This window comes from Camellia sinensis, chromosome 4 (genome assembly GCF_055761805.1).
Source record: "Camellia sinensis isolate YWXY chromosome 4, ASM5576180v1, whole genome shotgun sequence".
Classification (NCBI taxonomy): domain Eukaryota; kingdom Viridiplantae; phylum Streptophyta; class Magnoliopsida; order Ericales; family Theaceae; genus Camellia; species Camellia sinensis.
The window spans coordinates 77034520-77058128 of NC_138964.1; positions in this window are offsets into that span (position 1 = coordinate 77034520).

The following is a 23609-nucleotide window of genomic DNA, read 5'->3' on the forward strand; positions in this document are numbered from 1 at the left end:
ATGATGCCCAAACCATGTTAAACAAGATAAACAAATGCATGCAAGCATGGCCCAAATACTTGAAGCAAGTCATGAAGCTTTGAAGCACATTTAGCATAACAATCACGGCATGCATTAAACAACTAAAAACAGATTTTTAGCATGTTAAAACAAGGCTAAAGGACTACTTAGATGTCATCTAAGTGGCTCCAATTTAGAGGCATGCACAATGGTCAAAACATGGAGCATGCAACACATGCTTTCAAAGCATCAAAGGGGTAACTAAAGCAAGCATACAAGCATACTATAAGGTCTGAAATGACAAGGTGGATGACTCTAAACCACTAAATCAAGACAAGAATGTCATGCTATACATGCATATACTTAAGGCCAACAAGCCGGAATGCAAAGGGGCTATACTAAGCATGCCAAATCCGACCCAAACAACCATGGACAGACCTAAAACATGGCAAAATATGCACAAAACCTTCACAAGACTAAGCCTAAAACATGCTTGAACAAAGGCTAACAACCTAAGGCGCATTAAGGCATAAACATGGCATTACAAGGTAGGTATGCTAAACATGCATGGTGTACCAAAACCAATTTAAAATCATGTTATATTATGGAAATGTAAGCATGAAAAACAGTCTATACATGCTCAACACATACTCAAGCATAGGCTCCCTTTAGAGGCCAAAATATGCCCTTTTCAAGGACAACAAGGAGAGGGGGTGGCCCTCCCCTTTTGGAGACTTCAAGGCACCATCTTCACCACTGAAATCCCTCAAGATTTCAGTGGTGAAGAGGCCCAAACACCAAAGTCTCGAAACTTGCACAAAATAGCACAAAATGAGGCCTTTCAAGGCCTAGGAGGGGTCAAACACCTCCAAACCACAAAACACTCTTAATAAACAGTCAAGATGGGCTAAAAACAGAACTTTTTTGTATTATACACTAAGCTCAAAAACGATTTTAAGATAGGTAAAAATACAATGCAAGATTGGGGAATAAAAAGGTTAGATTCTTACCCTTGTAGACCACCTTCACAAATGATGCTCCAATGGCCCTCCTTGGCTTGAATCCAGCACCAAAACTTCAAAACCAACCTCTTAGAACCTCAGTAGCTAAGTGAAGGTGAAACACTAGGTGTTTGTGTGCAATAGTATGACACAAACACACTAAAACACACACAAGAGGGAGATATAGAGATAGAAGGTGTATGGTTTCTAACCCTAGAACTCAAAACCCTAAAAAAGGCTGTCTAAAACTCTCTCAAGTGTTTCAAGTCTCTAACCCTAGCAACAAGAGAGAGTCCTCCTCTTTATAGAAGCTTTTTGTCTTGTAAAGCTTACAAGACAAGCTTCATAAGAGGGAGATCCCTCCATACACGTGTATGGAGGGGAGCAAAAGCAAGACAGCTGTCTTAAAATATCTGCAAAAGCAGATGCACAGGCCGGCCAAAAATGCCATTTTGGCCAAAAGGAGTGCCGACCGGCACTAAAAAGTGCGGACCGGCAATAAAAGATGCCGACCGGCAAACTACTGTGCCGATGGAAGTAAAAACCAGCCGGTGGCCTCTAGCCACTGCCGGTGGTGGGTGAGGATGGTCTACAAGCCCTACCCTGCCTCTCAAAGGCAAAACAGAAGTGTTTGGTGCAAAACCAGACACTAAACGGTCGAGTTCGGAGATCCTGAGGCAAGGCGCATAGCCGAGACCTCCGGGAACTCCAAACGAACACAAACATGGATGATCACCGAGTGTTCAAACGGTGACGTCTAAGTCTTGAGGACGGTCAAAAATGGGGTGTCTACAGTTGCCCCTCTTTGACAGAACTCGAAAGTCATAACAATGACGGGAGTGAATGTCAAAGCCCAGAGACGACCCATTTTTGACGAGGCCGAAGACTTAGACAAACATGCAAGACAAACAAGGTATGCGCCCGAAGGCATGGGCAAAATGCATGACAATGCACGAAGCCGAGCATAACTTATGATCATGCAAAGAAAGCTGTAATGAAGCATACATGCGACAGTTTTAAGCCAGCATACACCAAACTACACTACAATGCAGAAAGGATGTAAGAGAATTATGCAATTCTCGATATGTCTCACTCGGAGGATACAATACCTGTCCGGTTCGTCTGGTTGTACCAACCTCAAATGAACCGTACATACAATATCGTGCCTGCTAAGAAAACAAACTTAACAGGTACAATATTGTTAGCAACATGCATGACAATGCAAAAATGGATGCAAAATGATATGCAATATATACAAAACAATGTATAAACAATGCAAATGAAGATGCGATGTAATTGAAACAATGCAAACTAAATGCAAAGCAATTGAATCATAATCCAATCACGAGCGGTTCGAAACCACACCTATGTCAAGTAGATTGATGGAGGTAACAAGTCTGTCTACCATAGAACGGTCAACTGAACTATGAGCATTGTAGACAGACGCAAGAACAAGTATTGAGTGGAATTGACACAAGTGGGGAAACGACCCGCTGGAGAGAGGACTACGATCCTAATGCTGGATGCAAAAATTACACTACAATGTAATATATATGGATATGTTAGGAAGATGGCAATGGATATGGCACGCGGGCCAAACCAAATCTTGCCTAGGAAAGGCATGCACGCATACAAGCCATGTTTAACATAGAACGGTCTACTGAACTATGCTTCGACACGAGAAGTATGGGTACATACCAGACCAAGCTCAACATGGAAAGGCGCAAGCTATAGATGGAAGGTGATGCAATGAATGCATGCGATCTAAAATGCAATGGAAATGGCACGCGGGCCAAACCAAATCTTGTTTAGGAAAGGCTTGTACACAAACAAGCCATGTCTAACACAGAAAAGGTGCCGCAACCCTCAAACCAACATACCAGCGTGGAATAGGCACGTACACATGCAGAATTGTGCTTTAACGTGAAAAGTAAGGGCACATACCAAACCAAGCTCAACCTGGAAAGGCGCAAGCCATAGATGGAAGGCGATGCAATGAATGCATGCAAACTACAATGCAATGGATATGGCACGCGGGCCAAACCAAATCTTGCCTAGGAAAGACATGTACACATACAAGCCATGTCTGACACAGAAAAGGTGCCGCAACCCTCAAACCAACATACCAGCGTGGAATAGGCGCGTACACATGCAGAACTGTGCTTTAACGTGAAAAGTAAGGGCACATACCAAACCAAGCTCAACCTGGAAAGGCGCAAGCCATAGATGGAAGGCGATGCAATGAATGCATGCAAACTACAATGCAATGGATATTTACAAAATGCATGACAATGCAGTATGATGTGATCTACTGGGGAGAATGCAATGGATGCATGCTAAAATGGAAATGCATGACAATGCACTATGATGCAACGGCTATGATTGCAGCTTTCCCTATCTTACCAGCAAGGCGATATACTAGGTTGGTTCAGTATCCAGAACTGAGGCGCAGACATACCGCCTCAATCTATGGGGCTTCCATACAGATTTCAAGCCGAGGATACACCCCTGGGTATTTAAACCAGACTTTAGTCTCGGAACTCCCGAACCTTTGCGTTCTAGGCATAAGCCGTTCGAACTCTAGTTTCCACCGTCCCAGTTGGTCTTCTAGGAACTCACTGCAAACATAGGCAGGTGGCTTTACTAGACCACCGAAAGTCGTTCGAGCACGACAAACACCAAAGGAATTGCACCTTTAGAGGATTTAAGGTCTCCTAGACCGGGATGCAAAATGGATGCATGACAATGCATGTTTTTGTGTTTGTTTTTTGTTTTTGAAATGCAAATGATGTATGAAATGCATGTTGCATGGAATGCGCGACAACACGCGGCTTTTGATGACGCAACTCATCAACAGTCGTTCGGGCACGACAAACACCGAAGGACTTGCACCTTCAGAGGATTTAAGGTCTCCTAGACCGTGCGTATTTAAGGTCTCGCCAGACCATGCAGTGCACAAGACAGTGCGACAGTTTGAAATGCACAAAACAGTGCGACGATTTGAAATGCACAAAACAGTGCGATTGTTTGAAATGCACAAAACAGTGCGACGGTTTGAAATGCACAAGACAGTGCCACAGTTTGAAATGCACAAAAACAGTGCCACGGTTTGAAATGCACAAAACAGTGCGATTGACTTGAAATGCACAAAACAGTGCCACGGTTTGAAATGCACAAAACAGTGCCACGGTTTGAAATGCACAAAACAGTGCGATGATCGAGGCGACGTATGTATTTGAAATACATTACAACGTTAATGCAAGAATGCAATGACAATGCAAGGGGTGCGTGTTACAACGCACGTAGTATGCAAGACAATGCAACTGCGAGGCGCGTGATAGCGCGATGTAATGCACCGAAATAGTGCGATGAACACGTGCAACGCACACGGGGCAACTTTTGGATCTTGTGAGAGGCAAAAAGGATACCAAAGGATACAACCTTACACGAGTTGGAGTGCCACGCACGGCAGACACGGTCCGGAGTCAAAACGGAGGCCGGTTGAGCATCAGAGATACACTTTCTTGCACTTTCTTGAGCTATGAAGGCCAAAAACTCATCATATGGCCTAAACAAGGTTGTGGGAACACCACCAGCCGAAAGGGGAAGCCATCGGCTGTCCATCGGCTGAAAAATCATTTCATCGGCACAAAATAATGCCGGCCGGCACAAAATGCTGCCGACCGGCAAAAAGTTGCTGAGTCGGGGCAGTTTCGACAATTCACCACGGGTGTTTTAAAATAGGGTTTCAAAACCCTAATGCCTCACTTTCCCACCGTCGAAAACCCTTACTCTCTCTATCTAGAGCGTCTTTCTCTCTCCGTTTCTCCGTTTCTTCGCGTTCTACACCCGTTTCGTCGTCGGATTCGCGATTTTCTTCGCATTTCGGACATTTTCAACCGAACAAAACTTTGTTTCGGTGCCTCGTTTGGCATTCCCGCCTTTTCGGGGTTTGTTCCCCTTGCTTTCCTCTTCATTTCCGTGCCTTTTCACATTTCGGCCTTCCCGGCCATTTCCGACCTTCCCGGGGGTTGGCCCTTCGGTTGACTCTTCGTATTCCGGCCCGGTTTTCCTTCCTCCGGCCATTTTCACATTATTTTCGATATCGCAGACGACATTCCACGTGGCGGGACTCCCCCGGACCACGAGATGGATCCCGGGGTCGAGCTTCTACCGCTGAGCGAGCACCCGTTCGACCTGGCGACCTACCGGCCGGCGATCCATGTTCTGCCACCCGACGGACTCCGCCAGTTCCGGAGCTTCGGGAGGCACGTGCCACCTGAGCTACTACTGCGCGAGCCTACCTCCCACCTTTCCTTTGGCGCTTCCTAGGTAACTTTCTTTGCTCTGCTTTACTTTCCGCAATGTAGGATACAAAACTGTCGTAGTTGGTTGTATTCTTTAACTGCTTTAGCTCTGATATACTGTATACTGTAGTTGATCGCAACCATACATACAACTGATATCTGCTTGAGACTGACACATGCACACACACTACACTAACCCCGAATCACCCAAACACACTGCGCACACTGTATTTCACTGCAAACATACCGATACCCAATAGCTGTTCAAACCTATCAATCTTACACTCATGCTATATCTGTTCTGAACCACCCAAACACGCTGACACATCACACGCTGTAGTTCACTGTAAGCGCACCGACACCCGGTATTTGCTTAAATCTGACAAACTTGCACGCATGCTATATCTGCTTTTAAAACTACATTTTGAATGTTGTCTTGCAATTGTCATTTTCTGTTTACAGGAGGATTCCCATACCATCCGCAGGTATGGGAACACTGGCGCTCGGGAGTGGTACGACGAGCTCCCTGACGCGGTCCGCCGTATAGTAGATCGAGCGGGCTTCGGCGCCTTCTGCCGAGGGCTATCCGGGCTTTCTACCTGCAGACCTCTCCTTGCCGCTTTGGCAGAGAGGTGGTGGGACACCACTGATTCGTTTCACTTCTCTGCAGCAGGGGACATGACGATGACCCCTTATGATTTCTCGATGCTCACAGGCATCGGGGTAGGGGGTGATCCGATCCCCTTTGATGTTGACATGGATGAGTGGACCGCCGCTCAGGTCCATTTGCTGGGTGAGGCACCACCTCTTGCTCGTCCAGGCTTCGTCCGATACTCCTGGTTCGAGGTCCAGTTTAGGGTCCAGCCCATGTTGGAGGAGGAGGCGCAGATGACTCAGGAGGACGTGGAGAGGTACGCCCGCGGCTTCCTCATGTTCCTGTTCGGGATGACCATCTTCGCCGACCGGGCGAACACCGTGCCTCTCTGCCTTCTCAGCGCACTGGTGGATGTTCGGGACATTTTGCACTATGACTGGGGTGGCGCCGCTCTGGCCACCCTCTATGGATACATGAGCTCGGCTTCCCACGGCAGCGGCCAGCTGCTCGGAGGCTATTGGCGGGCTTGGGAGGTACATTTCTTCTCCGCTTTTCATTTCTGCCCTATATTTTCTGTACTCTATACACTGCACACACTGTAGTCTGCTTTATACTTGCTGTATACTGTACACACGGCACACACATACATTCTGCTTTACACTGACTGTACGTTGCTCACACTGTACACTGTACACAACACACTGCACAACACACGGCTCTGCCATTTCTGCTTTATCTGTATTCTGCTTTATCTGATGAATGCACTGGTATTTATCTTGTAGTTATGGGTTTACGCCTACTTTCCTAGGCTTGCCCCCGTGCCAGTCACAGAGACGCCTCTGGTCGTCCCCTTTTCACGCCGCTTTGACGGGAGATGCACCCGGCGGCCACGAGAGACATTCGGCTTCTTCCGCCGATACTTCGACACCATTACCCCTGCCGAGGTATGTTTTACTTGCAGTTCATTTAAGCTTCGCTTTTCCACTGTGTATTTCGAAAAAAAATAGTAGATAACAAACTGTCTGTTACTTTCAGATCACATGGCGGCCGTGGGCTCCATTGCCGGCGGTGACGCGAGACCGATTTGCCGGTGCAGAGGAGACCTCGCGTTTCCGGATCTTGCTGGAGGGCCCGGTCTGTCGGGCCTGGAACCTGGGTGAGCGTTTCCTACGCCAGACCCTATGGTTACCTGAGCAGATAGTCCCGGTTCACCCTCCTGCGGACATGAGGGAGACCGAGAGGCTCACCGCCGAGCAGATGGACGATTACACTGTTGGCTGGGAGGAGGCCGGCTTCAGAGGCATCGGCGACTACCGAGAGTATGTGCAGACGTACCTCATGCGACCTCTGAGCGGCGGCCGTCGAGCAGAGGGATCCAGGCCGGTGGCGCCAGCGGCTAGGGCTGGAGCGGGAGTTGGAGCGGAGGTTTCGAGGAGGGCCCGAGTCCGGGGCAGGGGCGGAGTTCAGGGAGGATGGGTAGCTAGCTGGCCCGCCTTGCCTGCTGCACTGACTTTCCGGGGGCAGGGTGGGGCGACCTATCAGATCCCCTTCGCCCCTCCGCCAGTTGATCATGAGTTCATCGGTGTCCCCGATTTACCTCCGGTATGTATTACTGCATTTTGTACAGTCATTTCATTTCAGTTTATTTGATATTCCACAGAATATTAATGCATCTGACACTTTTGCAGGCTTCTTCTGAGTACACCCGTCAGTCATTGGCGATGAATGCCTCGATGATGGGGATGCTTCAGCGGACTTTTGACCTCCTAGCCCTCTACAGCATTCCGGTATGTTCTTCTGAAACTGGCCCCAAACCATTCATATACTGCTTCACATAATCTGATGCACGACACAACACCTGATACACTGATCTCACAGTATCTAATACACTGCATACACTGCATTCTGCACTGTACTCTACACTGATAAACTGCTCACGGCATTCAGACGTTGTACTCTGCATTCTGCACTGATAAACTGCTCACGGCATTCTCACACTGTGTACTGCATTCTACACTGATAAACTGCCTACAGTATTCATACATACACTGATAAACTGCTCACAGCCTTCACACACTGTACTCATACACTACATTCTGCACTGATAAACTGTCCACAGTATACTGATGCATTTTCCTTTTATGTACTTTTTCAGCCTCCTTTCCAGATTCCCATGGCAGGAGGTGCCCCAGCTGGACCTTCCGTCCCGGCTCGAGGGAGAGATGAGGAGGGCAGAGCATTCCCCCACACTAAGGCGGGGCGCACTCATGTCGGGAGTAGCTCGCGAGCTCCAGTACTGGACGATGATGATGACGAGGAGTCAGAGACGGAGGCAGAGGTGGAGTCAGAGACGGAGGCAGAGGCGGAGTCAGAGTCATCAGAGGAGGAGACCGGAGGCGGCACTAGCTCGGGCTCTGACGGCGACGCTGATGACGCTCCTGGACCCTCGTCCAGGAAGAGGACTAGGACCGACTGATGGCCCCCGGAGTGATCGACACGGATGCGAATTTTTGTTATTTTTCTTCTTTCTTGTACCTTTCTCTTCTTGTTGGTAGTTAGATTACCTTGTACTGCCGCAGGCAGATTTTTGTTTCCCAAAACTTTGTACTTAAAAAGATTATGAAATGAACAAACTTCTTGTCTTAAAAATTGTTACATTTACATATCTCATGCATTGCATCGCATGTTTCATCATGTTACACCTCAATGTAAATGGAATTGACTGGTTGCCTGAAAATTGAACACTTGCACGGTAACAATCAGATAACTAAACAGCCAACAGCAAAATAACCCAAGCAACCCACTGCCTGATTCTGGACACACAGCCCTTACTCTGTTGGGGATTAATCTGCATACAGCCCATAACACAACATTCGGTTCATTTTGCACACAGCAAACTTTAAACACAACAGCCCAATCTGACAAGACGGCCTTCAAAGGCGAAATCAACTAGGGTTGACACATGCTCGGATGCCCCAAATTTTCCCTTCCTTCTTTTGGTTCGCCCAGATGTAGAGAATGGCACAGCATCCTGAGCATAAACAATTTTTGAACTTAAATAAGGGTTTTTCAACCGGGGTATCGAGCCTACAACTGGACACAACGAGAAAGACTCAACAAAGGTACATGACCTAAACACAACGAGACACGCTCGAGAAAGACTCAAAATAAAGGTTGAGGTAAACAAAACAAAAGACACGACATACAGACGCGTTAACGGAGACGGGGGACCTCAGATCATGAGGAGCCAGTTTCTCTGGGTATTGTTTCCCATCCCTTCTAATTTCTGATTCTCACATCACTCGGCCCTCAGGCTTGGTTTTTCTTCTCAACACCCTTTTTCTTACTTTTCTCTCAACTTACACCTCTCTATTCTTTATTCTCTCATTTTTCATCCCTCCCCGGGGTGTTTAATGGATGAATAGGGAGTTGCGGGTTCATGCTCGACGCTGTTAGCTCACGGCTATTTCTTCTGATGGGTAGAGTGCCCTCCTGGCAAGTACGTCGATGACGGGGGAAGGACAGAACACCTGACTCCACTGTGCCCCTAGTTCATCACTTTGACCATTTTTCGTTTTTGGTTCTACTAAAACAGTTTTGATCAAGATGAGAGTCGGATTAACGTACTTGTTCGATTTTTGATTTGAAAACCATGCAAGTTAGGCTGTAAGCACTGAAAATTTTCCTTTTTGGGTCCAAGAAAATGGTCCAGTTTTGGAAAATGGAATAGTTTTCGAGAAAATAGTCAACCTCAGTAAAAATTTTCAAAAACTATTTTTGCAAACGGCTGATACTCAACGAGCATGGAACTTACTCTTTGAGATGCGCAACCTCGGATCGGAGGCAATGGAAAATTGCCCCTGGCTTGAAGAACGCCGTATGGCAACGGAAAGTTGCCCTTGGTTTGAACGGCGGTTCATGGCAACGGAAGGTTGCCCCTTGTTTGGATGGTGCCGCAGCAGTCCACAAACAGTCTTCAATGGTGGTGGTCGAACTCTTGCACACAGAGGTGACGAAGACGGTTACAACAAATATATGGACACAATCCCCTTGGAAGGTGTTGGCGACTAGACTTTGGGATGAAGTCAAAACCATTGCATGGACCGAGACGCTATGAAAGCGTTGGGGGCTGGACTTCAGGATGAAGTTGCCTACGTATCCCAAACATGGGAATCAAGCCTTACGTAGTTCCGGTTAAGGTACACTCGGGTATTTTAACCTTCACTTTTCAGGCTCTAACTTTTGCCAAGGCGCCCGACGCGGGTTTTCGACCTTGCGAGCTTCTTTTCATTTTCTTCTTTTTTGTATCTTTTCATTCTTTTTTCCCTCTTTTTTTTTCTTCTTTTTTTTTTTTGATTTTATTTCTTCTCTTTTTTTTTGCATTTTTTTTGTATTTTTCTCTTGCTCTAACTTTTGCCTGGGTCGCCCTTCCAGGTTTTCGACCCAGCGAGCCTCTCAAAGGGTAAAAGTGTAGCAAGCCCATGTCAAATGGTTCCTGAAACTGAAGCCTCTCTGTGTCTAGGAGAACGGCTGTTGCACTGATTTGCAGAAGAATCCATCCCGGTTGCTCCTCAAGCTTCTTCCGGCGAGGTCTACTCCTTCTGATTCGGCTTTGGTGCCTCTTGCTCGAGGGTTGCTTCTGATATGGCCATACAGACCTTGCATGACGTTTGACCGTTGAACTTTCTGAACGGGTTCAAGGTTCGAAATGGACGAATTGAATCTTGAGGCTGAGAGCGATCCTAGGCTGCACAATCTCAAGAGCGGTTCCACACAGGTCTTCACAAGGCTGCGCAAAACATTTGTTTTTGAAAGTTTTTAAGAAAGCGACGAATTGCTCGCGCCGAAGATAGTGTGGAACCAATCTGGATCAAGCCAGGGTCCTTCCCAGTACTCACGCTGACAAGCATGGATTCATTCATTAAAAGGCTTAGCATGCTTTTCTTTCTCCCAAAATGATCAAAGTTTTACAAAACCCGAGGAATTCCTTCCTCTTCGTTTTTTTTTTTTATATATCACCGCAGTGTTCAAAAGGTTTTTTGAAAAACTTAGGCTAATGCAATGAGTTCGGTGCACAGGAGAGCAGGCGAGATGTACTGTCAGCCCATTCGAATCCTCTGGCACTTGTACTGAAAGTAAGCATGAAGGTGAGATAGCAACAGCTGTTTCATTCAGATTTGTTGGTGCAACTGGCCCCTCGGCAGAAACAGACTCAAAACAAAAACAGGTAATTACAAGACAAAATGGTGTTCGGGACAACAGCCCCAGAATCACCTGGTATTCTAAACAAAGGGGACTGACTCGATACAACAAGACAGACTCTTAAGCAAAAGGACTGACTCAAAATAAAGAGACAGACTGAAAACAAAAGACTGACTCGATACCCAAGCCAGAATTTACAAAACTCGGTTTCACCGATGCTCAAAAATGCGTGCCAGACGCTATATCCAAAATACACCGAATGCCGCCCGCAAGTGGTTCACTTTACATACTCGCAGTATCCGTGTCCTCAAAATCCAGCAACTGGGTAATAACAGGCTTGGTTGGGATGGGCGGGAGGATAACCTCGTTGTCAATCAAATCTTGCACCTCATGACGAAGGCGGAAACAACCATCGGTACTGTGACCGGACTGTTGGTGGTACGCGCAGTACAAAGTAGCATCATGTGTGGCAGGGAGATTCTTCGGGAGAGGCCGAGGCTCGAGGGGCTTAAGATGCCCATTTTTAGCCAATATTAGTAACGCCCTAGACAAAGGCATGTGGAGGTCGTGAAAGGCTCTGCGTCCTCGGGGCAGATACTTGGAGGTCTGAGGATTCTTGCTAGACGCACTAGCGAAAGGGTCGGCAGGCGCCACCTTAGCTTTTTGATCCCTTCCCGGTGCAGGGAGGGGAATAGGAGGAATTGTCCTGGCTTGACGGGGCCCTTCCCGACTTTCTGCCTGGCTTGAACTTCCTTTGACTGGAGTGGGGAAAGCATCATCCACAGCTTTCGCCACAACTGCGGTTATCTGTTGCTTGTTCATCCCCCCGGCTTTCAAAGCCTCGACTGCCCACAGCAGTTGTTCAATGGGATCGGCATCTACCTTTGCTTTGTCTTTTCCTCTGGCCTCAGCCTGATCGAGGGTTCGGGTTGATGTCGGCATGTCATTACCATAACTGGGGGCCATCTCCGGTTGGCTCAGTTCAATCACAATTCTCCCCAACAACGGGGGCTCCTGGGATACAAAACTCCCGGCATGTGGTGCGGCTAGAGGTGAAGCTGACATTCCGTAGGCGAGATCCGCCACAGATCTTTGGAGATCACCTATCATCCCCATTAGTTCAAAGGTGGTGGGCTCACGAGCCTGATATAACTGGGGGGCCCAGACCGGGTGCACAACAGGCGACCTGTGCGGATGTGGCATACCAATGTTGGCCTCACTCTGCAGAGCGATCCCTTGATCTAATGCAGCTGTCATAACCACGAATTCTTCTGAATTCTGCATCGTCATGGGTTCTGCCTCAGCCAGGGGGAACGCTGGCGATTCTGTATCAACTCTCTGAACTTTCTGAACTGAAAGGAAAAACAGACAGCATTTCAGCCCAAACTGATCAAACACAGGTGTAGCCGAACAACTTTACTACTGATCACTGTTCCGCAGAATTACTGTTCCCAAGACTGAATCCGGATACCCGCAGATAACTGATTCTCGATAACACTGATACTGGTGCCCTCGGGTCTAATACTCAACCTTGCAAACTGATATGTGCGTTCCTGTAGAGATACACTCTAAAAGCACACAGCAAGTAAGAAAGAGCCAAAACACCCCTATATTGGGGTAGGGTTTCCCTGTGCTATTTTGTTAGGAGCTAGGGTTTTACTATGCACGCAACAGTTTCAAACAACCTATAAACGGGTAAGTAACCTGTCCTATCTTGGAATGGTCACTATGGATCCGAATATGTACTAGGTCGAATGGTCAAAACGGGCGCCCCGGTAAAACCGGGGTTTGTGTTCCCATACTGTCAGAGCCCATAGCCGGTCAGCCTTATGGTCATGCCTTGACAAGAAAAGCCTCCGGCAAATCGTTCAGGAATGGCAGATGGCAAACACTGTGTTCCTAGGCGTACCAATGCACATGCAATGCAAAGAAACACATAAGTGAAATCAAAACAGGATATCACGAGTTCGAGTCAAGCTCTCTAAAATCCCCAGCAGAGTCGCCAGAAACTGTAGACGCGCCCGCGGGGGACCTCGTGCTACAGCTCGGACTCTCGATTTGTGTCGCGGTTCTAAATTTGAACCAAAGAGTCCAAATCCGGCAAATCGTTTTGAGAAACAGATTTTTGAAAAAGTAGTGCCAAACATGGACTGCTTTGCCAGATACTGAGTCGCCACCTAAATATTTTAAAATGGGAGAATTTAGGAAACCCTGACTCGGTGCCGAAGGCCACATGTCCGTCATCACCGGAGTTGTCTCGGCTCGGGAGCTTGGGTACGATCGGGGAAGGTCAGCTATGAGCACCCCCTTTCGCCCGGTCCGAAGACCGGCCTCTACTAATCGTGATATCCATTTTTGAAAACGTTTATGTGTTCTTATTCCAGTTATTAGCCTAGAATTACTATGTTATGCGCGCAGCAAACAAGTATAAACTAGATTGCCTGATTTGGAAATAAGTATTGCATATCCGTTTGTTTTGAAAAGCGTTTTGGGATTTGCTACTCGCGAGTAGACTAAAACACGGATTTCAATGAGTTTTTCCAACTCAAACAATCCAACCTTCACCCACAGGCATTCAAGCAGTTTATCACATAAACACTTAGCCGCATGGCAAACATGCTATCATGTTAACATTCACACGCATGCGAGATGCTAAAGCACAAATACTTACATAGTACTCCGTGCCAAAAACAATAAACTAGTTAGCAAACATGCATGTCCTAGTTCATGTTAAATTGCCTAATGCAACGCATACAGGATGCAATCGAAGTAGGCTCGGCTAACCTAAGCATGGCCTATAAGATGCGATTAATTGATGCACGTATTCAATTTGGAATTGAAGTACAAATGCAGTTAGCGTGATGTACCGAGCCTAATGCATGTAGTACAAATGCATGAATGCGCGCATGCATAGCATAAGGTATGCTGTATTAAGCATGTCCTATTACTAACCAACAAAGCAGGTAAGTAAAGGGGAAGAAAGAAGTGGGGATTGGAAGACATACACACCACTCACGCACACTTATTACAGATTTGCCCTCACTAGGAGGGACCAAATAAATATTACAAATAATTATCTACGCAAGCTAATTAAATATTACAAATTGCCTAGTCAACTAAGCAAATTAACTAAAGCTAGAAAAACAATAAACCGCCTCGGGAGGAGGGCTCGATGCAATGCATGCCCGGTCCCGCTCGGAAATGTGCCGCGATGCATAGGCTGCCTCTGTTTTCCTTCCTTCACTCCTCTGGAGGCTGCCAAAACCTTAGGACTGCTTCCTTGGATGCTGGGAGACATCATCGGCTGCATGGAATTGCCACCGGCAGTGGGATGCGGCCACCGGCACAAAATGAAGCTGTCGGCAGAGAAATTATTGCCGGTCGGCACTTTACACTGCCGGTCGGCGGAGTGTTCCTACAGAATCTGCAAATGACAGCAACAGAGGGCAAGGCAAAGCATGGCAGCACAATTCAAGGCATGTATGCACCATTCATGCCCCCTATCATGGTAATGACTCAAAGGGGCATGTGTCTCGATTCTCGGACCACCAATCACGCATTTCCATGCATGATGGCCCAAAGAAACAAGTATGCAACTTTCATGTCAAATGAAATGCAAACCAATCAAGCAAATCAAGGCCCAATTCCTATCATCAAGTCAAGGAACAAGGCATGCATGCAAGATGCAATGCAACCTAGGCATACAAGCTAAGGATGCAACATGGCATGGCAAGACACTTATGCAAGCATGCAAGCAAACATGAGGCAATGCTAACCAATGAAAAGGTGGTCTTAAACATGATTTGGGCAGCTCTAATAAGGCCCAAAACAGTAGCCACAAGGCTATAATGAGGGACCAAATACGCATGCACACATACATATGTTGAAAGGCCAATACTTAGGCACAAATTGAACAACTCTCAAACACACTTGAAAGAGGCATAACATAGACTAATTAGCATGCAACATAAGCTTTGAAAATCATGCTATAAAATGATGCCCAAACCATGTTAAACAAGATAAACAAATGCATGCAAGCATGGCCCAAATACTTGAAGCAAGTCATGAAGCTTTGAAGCACATTTAGCATAACAATCACGGCATGCATTAAACAACTAAAAACAGATTTTTAGCATGTTAAAACAAGGCTAAAGGACTACTTAGATGGCATCTAAGTGGCTCCAATTTAGAGGCATGCACAATGGTCAAAACATGGAGCATGCAACACATGCTTTCAAAGCATCAAAGGGGTAACTAAAGCAAGCATACAAGCATACTATAAGGTCTGAAATGACATGGTGGATGACTCTAAACCACTAAATCAAGACAAGACTGTCATGCTATACATGCATATACTTAAGGCCAACAAGCCGGAATGCAAAAGGGCTATACTAAGCATGCCAAATCCGACCCAAACAACCATGGACAGACCTAAAACATGGCAAAATATGCACAAAACCTTCACAAGACTAAGCCTAAAACATGCTTGAACAAAGGCTAACAACCTAAGGCACATTAAGGCATAAACATGGCATTACAAGGTAGGTATGCTAAACATGCATGGTGTACCAAAACCAATTTAAAATCATGTTATATTATGGAAATGTAAGCATGAAAAACAGTCTATACATGCTCAACACATACTCAAGCATAGGCTCCCTTTAGAGGCCAAAATATGCCCTTTTCAAGGACAACAAGGAGAGGGGGTGGCCCTCCCCTTTTGGAGACTTCAAGGCACCATCTTCACCACTGAAATCCCTCAAGATTTCAGTGGTGAAGAGGCCCAAACACCAAAGTCTCGAAACTTGCACAAAATAGCACAAAATGAGGCCTTTCAAGACCTAGGAGGGGTCAAACACCTCCAAACCACAAAACACTCTTAATAAACAGTCAAGAGGGCCTAAAAACAGAACTTTTTTGTATTATACACTAAGCTCAAAAACGATTTTAAGATAGGTAAAAATACAATGCAAGATTGGGGAATAAAAAGGTTAGATTCTTACCCTTGTAGACCACCTTCACAAATGATGCTCCAATGGCCCTCCTTGGCTTAATCCAGCACCAAAACTTCAAAACCAACCTCTTAGAACCTCAGTAGCTAAGTGAAGGTGAAACACTAGGTGTTTGTGTGCAATAGTATGACACAAACACACTAAAACACACACAAGAGGGAGATATAGAGATAGAAGGTGTATGGTTTCTAACCCTAGAACTCAAAACCCTAAAAAAGGCTGTCTAAAACTCTCTCAAGTGTTTCAAGTCTCTAACCCTAGCAACAAGAGAGAGTCCTCCTCTTTATAGAAGCTTTTTGTCTTGTAAAGCTTACAAGACAAGCTTCATAAGAGGGAGATCCCTCCATACACGTGTATGGAGGGGAGCAAAAGCAAGACAGCTGTCTTAAAATATTTGCAAAAGCAGATGCACAGTAGTCGGCCGGCCAAAAATGCCATTTTGGCCAAAAGGAGTGCCGACCGGCACTAAAAAGTGCCGACCGACAATAAAAGATGCCGACCGGCAAACTACAGTGCCGATGGAAGCAAAAACCAGCCGGTGGCCTCTAGCCACTACCGGTGGTGGGTGAGGATGGTCTACAAGCCCTACCCTGCCTCTCAAAGGCAAAACACAAGTGTTTGGTGCAAAACCAGACACTAAACGATCGAGTTCGGAGATCCTGAGGCAAGGCGCGTAGCCGAGACCTCAGGGAACTCCAAACGAACACAAACATGGATGATCACCGAGTGTTCAAACGGTGACGTCCAAGTCTTGAGGACGGTAAAAAATGGGGTGTCTACACTTGGATGCTTTCCATATATGACACTTGTCACGTTGTCCAACTGGTCTTGTATCTTTTCCACCGGCAACTCCAAAGATCTCTTTCGTTTCTTAATCTTACCATTGTAAGCCCTACTCTTTCTCCTTTCTGGGTGGTCCTCAGGCAAGTAACATCGATGGTTAGTGTACCTCGTCTTACTTCTCAAAGATTCAAAATATGGTTCATCATTACAAGTGTAACAAGAATAATGACCCTTTGTTCTCCACCCAGATATGTCACCAAATGCAGGCCAATCGTGTATTGTCCACAACAAAGCTACATGCATTTGAAAAGTTTCATTTGTGGAGACATCGTAAGTTAGTGCACCATTTGTCCATGACTCATTCAACTCATCTACCAATGGTCGCATGTAGACGCCAATATCAATCCCTGGTTGCGATTCTCCAAGAATAAGTAATGATATCAAACAAAATGGATCATTCATTACCAACCAAGGTGGCAAGTTGTATGCAATGAGTATGGCAGGGCCCAAACTGTAAGAGTTGTTCATGTTCCCAAAAGGGTTAAACCCATCAACGACCAACCCTAGCCTCACATTTCGAGGCTCCAAGGAAAACTCGGGGATGTTGTGCATCAAATTCCTTCCACTCATCGCTATCAGCGGGATGCCTCAATATCTCGTTGTCCACTCGTTTGTCTTTGTACTATCTCATGTCCTCAGCTTTCTTCCTTGACATGTACAATCTTTTCAACCGTGGTGTCAAAGGAAAGTACCGCAATACTTATGGGGGATCTTCTTATCCCTTCCACGGTTGATCTTGTATCTAGATGTCTTACAAGTCAGGCATTTATCTAGTGTTGCATTCTCCTTCCAAAATAATACATAATCATTTATGCAAGCATCAATGAGTTCATATGACAAGCCCAAGTCACGTAGTATTTTCTTAGCTTCATAAGTTGACTTGGGAACCAAATTTTCTTTTAGTAAAAGTCTACTTAAAAACTCTAGCATCATGTCAACTGACCTATTGGTCCAATGATTTGTTATCTTCATATTAAGCATCTCTATCACAAACTTGAACAAAGTATAATTTGTACAATTCGGGAACACCTCATGCTTGGCATCAATCAACAACTGATCAAAAGTTCTCACTTTCTCCCCTTGGGTTGTATCAATCGATTCCCCTCCTATTCGATTTTCCACTGAGGCTTCAATACCACCTAAAATTTCATCACCATCAAGTCGCATCTCATCATCATGATAAGCCTCGTTTGAAACACGGGGTTCCCCATGCTAGTGCCATATAATGTAAGTTTGCATAATTCTATATTGGAGCAAATGAATTTCCACATTTTGAAGATTTTGTCTATAAACATTCACACACTTTATACACGGGCACAAAATATTACCATTCTGGTCTAAAACCCCCATTCCAAATTAAAAAAATAACTTGAACCCATCATTATATGGTTTACTCATCTTTCCATCAACCGTCCTACCTATGGCAATCCAACTTTTATCCATGTCTGATCACAAATGAAAGATTAGGAACGATATAGTATAATGTAGACTTATGTATTTATGAACTAATTATATAGAAAAATTCAATAAGAGCTTCACCAAATATATGTCCAGATCTTTAATGAAGATTCTTATACAAGTTCTAAGGTTATATGCAAGCAAGGAATAAAAACTAACAAAAATGGTCATTATTAATTTTAACACATCTTTACCAAAAAAGATCATTAAAAAATCAACAAAAATCACCACATGTCTACACGTCTTTAATATATATATATATATATATTTGGTTTAAAAAGAATCAAGAAAAAGTGAAATTTAATTCAATTGTAAAGATTTCACAACTTATTCTTATAACCTTATACACCAGCCAATTATATTAGATTTTATTGATCCGTACTCAAATAGAAATGAATCTGTGTTGGTGACCAAGTGTAATGGTCCTGCACAAAGTCTACAGAGAGACACAACTCCAACCATCAAGAAGACAAATAAAGATATTGCAATACAAATTACCGTGCTACCAAGTCCTATTCCACAACTAGTAAAAAGCAGAATACTCAATTCATAAGTTATGGAGTCTCTCCCACCAAGAAATAATAATAAGCGGAAACCCAATTCCTCCATCCAGTAGTCATTTTGACATAGCAAATAATTTTCAACCAACCCAGACATGCATATCTTTCTACAATCTGCAGCATTTCACAAATGGAATATAGGGAAAAAAAACCAATTCACAGCAATACATGTGTATTTATATGCAACCACAAGGATTTGCAAATAACCACTTAAGCTCTCTATAGAATTGAGTAGTCAAAATTACTACATAAGAAAAAATGTTTGCATAAATCTACTTCAATAAGAAATCAAGATGATGTCTACTTCACCCGTGACAAAGATAGAAGCAAAACACCACAAGATATATATCTCATACAGCACTATTAGGTAGCGACTGCAAATACATGAAATAACAATTTCTAAAGAGTAAGAAAATTGTTATAGCTAGAATCTAATTCAATAACAAACACAAGCATTATATATGAAAGCTAGATGTAGAAATTGATGATAAAAAAACACTAAATATAAAAAGGGAAACAAGAGCTTATGTATTAGAATAGGCATGTGCCTATTCCTTCGAAAAAAACCCACTGATAACAGCAATATATAATAATTGTTCTTGGATTGGAGGGTTTGACAAGGAAGCGGCAGCTATGGAGGGGAATGGTAACATTACTTTGGATGGTTTTTAAGGGGAAGGAAAGTATACAAAAAGGTCGAAAAGGGAAAGAGGGCCTGCAATTTGGGTGCTTTACTTCCCCTAAAAAATTCAACGGACGTGGGAAAAGTGAAATACTGGATATTAATATACTTTTAATACCAAGTGTACTCCTCACTTTTTTAGAATTCTACTTATTTGACTTCTGCTCCACCCTTTCCTTTATAAGTATCATCTAACCAAACAAAAAGAAATATACCTCTCATCCCATTCCCTTCACTCCCCCTCCTCCTGTGCATCCAAATTTAGCATTCATATAGAACAAAAAATTTTAACATTCCCTTGGATTCTTATGTATGAAAAGAAGAAAATCAAGAAACAAGAACCACGCAAGCCAGAATCTATATGAAGGCGTTCCGGTGATTTACCGCAATATACTCTTTGGAGGTAAACCAGTCAAAAGAGTCACAATGTTTATTTTGGTAAAAAGTATTTTTTACTAATGAGTGAAAACCCCACAGAAGAAGGTTTTTGCGTACAATAGATTAGAGCTTTGAATACATACACAATGAGGGACCAAATATAAATGCAAATACATACACAATCAATGGATTAGGGCTTTGAAACTAATGAGAGAGAAAGGAAAAACAAGGGAAAATGTTTAAAACCACGAAAATCAAACCCAATTAGGACATCAAATCCAAAAAACTTTACAAATCAAACCACTTCAACCAAACCCATTTTTTGAAATCAACACCAAATTAAATTGAACAAATCATAAAACCATAGAGCAAGATTCTGAAAGAGGGAAATGGAGAAAGAGGGACAGAGAGGAAGAGAGAGTAATCGAGGTAGATAGACCGAGAAACAGAGAGAAAGACACACCACGAGTGAGAGAGAGACAGACCAACAGCGAGAGAGTACCTGTGAGGATGCGACAGTGATGGTTGCGAGCGGCGGTGGCGGTGGCGGTGGTGAGCGGCGTTGGTGGTTTGCGCTGAGGTGAGGTGATGTGGGGTGAGGTTTGGTGGTCAAATATAATATGTGTGTGAGAAGAAGAACTGATATATCTGATTTCATAAGGAGCCAATATATTAATTTCCCTCTAAAATCTTTAGCAACTAAACCATTTATTTTGTGACAAAATTATTTCTTCACCAAAGACAAAAATATTGGCCATGAAAATAGTTTTCTCACTAAATGATATCAAAATATTAAAAATAATTGGTGACGAAAATATATTCGTCATAAATATTTTTATAATTCGTGACCAATTTTTTCCCCACCAAAAGTCTCAAAATTTTGGCACCATCCGAAAAATTTAGCGGGAAAATCTTCGGTGACAAAAAAATATAAATAATGATGAAAAATAATTTCGTCACCTAATTTTTTTATTATGCATGTAGATTGGTGACGAAATTTTTATTTTTTTTCTAAAAATGGTACATTTGGAGACAAAATATTATTTTCTTCATTAAAAGATTTGTCTTTCGTGACAAAATTTATTTCTGTCATTAGTTTTCGTCTCTAAAGACTTTTTGTTGTAGTGTATTTTGTTGGTGAGATTTTTATATGAGAACCTAACTTATTTCCTTATATTTATTTTGTCTCTTTTTATCTTCACCTCATTATTATTTTATTCATCTCCTTTGTTTTCGATTTTTTTTTTAATTATTCATGGGCTCCAAGTAAATTACTTTTTCTTTCCCACCAAGTAAATTTTATTTTGTTATTTCCCATCATTTCTTTGTCCTTTTTTTCTTCCTTTCATTATACACTTTGTTTTCCCTTTTCTTCTGCCCCAAGTCTAGTGCTCAATAAATTGAGCCATCTTTCTTCTTTCCATCTACAAAGCTCTCTTTCTCCCTCTTTAACTCTCTTCTTTCAACTCCTTTTTTCTCTTTTCAATTTATGATCAAAACTTTGAATTTAGTTTGGGAATGTTCAGAGTGAAAGTTAACATTTCTATTTAAGAAGGGAATTGTAGATTTTGTCAAGCCTTACATACCTTATGTCTTAAATTTTAATTCGCCATTTATATGGAGATCTATGGAGAAATAGTAGATAATTAAAGGGTTGGTGATGACTGAAATTGATTTGAGGTAACTAGGTGGTATAAAATATGTTTTATGTGATCTTGGATGTTAATCATATGATTACGTATGTTCTTGAATTCATAAATATTCATCCTAGGAAAATATGTTCTATATTCTGTAATAAACTAAAATTGAGGGCAGTAAAGGCCTCTGAAACTGAAATTGACTATATCATTGTGGTTAACATAATTTTTAGAGCCAACGGAGAAATTTGATTAAAAAATTGATTCGGATCAAAATAATTAGATTAATTCAATTTAAGTGAGCCTAATTAATTAGCACTAAACCTTGATTAGCCATTTTGATTAGTCAAGCCTATGTATATGTGTGTTCAATTGTTTAATTATGACACTTTGACTCAAACATGCCGAAGGCGAGCACATACAAAGAGAATAGTGAGTTCTAGAGAGAGAGAGAGAGACTCAATCTTGGAAAGAATTGAATAAAGAAATAAAGAATCAAGGAGAGAGAGTTAAGATTTTGCATAATCAGGCCATATGCAAGACTCTAGGTGAGTTTTTGAAACATAATTTGTGTGGTTAAGTTCATAACTATATGAATTCAAGAAGATAATGAAATGAATTGCATGAATTGAGTCTAAAATAGAGAATTGGAGATTTATTCATCCGTTGCATGTAAGACATCATTGTGAAATGTCATTTTAGAGTGCAATCTATGTTATCTAAGTCAAAAGATAGGTCATTTTGATCATGCATGCATAATTCATGTGGCAATTCATGAGGCTACGAACTTAAATTTCATGTATATAAAGCCTTAGAAGGGAAATTGGACCAAATTAAAACATACATGGTGAATTCCATAAGTTGGGCTTTGATTTGTGTAGTTTGAGCTAATATTTATGTTTATTAATGAGTATGTGAAGTCAAGAGTATGCCATGTTTGAATTTGGAGCCTTGGATATGTGTTGGAAGCTCAAATTGAATTCTAGAAATCTCAAAAATTTGACAGACTGCTCAAGCGAGCAAAAGGTGGCTCGAGTGCACATTTCGAGCTCCCAGTAGTTTTGCAGACAATTGCACAATGGTTCGACCAACCAACTGTGCGCTCGAGTGAACCCACTTTTGTTCAACACTTGGGTTGAGCAACTATCGAGCGACCATCGAGCATAAAAATCGAGCATCTAGCACTTTTGCAGTCTTTGTAGGTAGCTCAAGCGACAAAGTGTGCACTCGAGCAAACCCTCTGCATATTGTTGAACCGCTTGAGTGACCAAGTGTGTGCTCGAGCGAAGTACCCTATTTTAGGAAACTTTGAAAAGTGGTTTTATGTTTCAATTTTTGTTTTATTTCATTTCTGAGCATTCTTAGGTACACATTGAGCATTCTAAATGAACTAAAGGGTCAGGGGAAAAAAAAAAAAAAAAACCTAATAAAAATAAACGAATTAAAGAACGAATTGAATTGAATTGTAATGTGACCCAATTTATGTTTCGGTTATGAATCATTTAGGGTCAACTTTGAGGACAAATCGGCCAACTTAACACTATGAGTAATATCTTGGTAAAGATATTTTTATATATGTCATTTTCTTAATACTACCTATGTGGTAAGCTTTCCGAACTCATTAATTTGTATTATGATTGAGTATTCCACCTGTCTGATTCGTAAAAGGCTCGTGAAGGTCATTTTATAAGAATACAAAATGGGCCCAAGGCCGTTTGGTAGGTTTGATGAGAATATGAAATGGGCCCAAAGCCTTTGGTATGTTTCATTAGACTACGAAATCGGCCCAAGGTCATTTGGTATATTTGATAAGGACACGGAATGGGCCTAAGGCCGTTTAGAATGTTTGACAAGATAGACCTAAGGTCATCTTATATATGAATTGGACCAAAGGCCTTTTTGAATATGAATACGAATGTGAACATGATCATGAC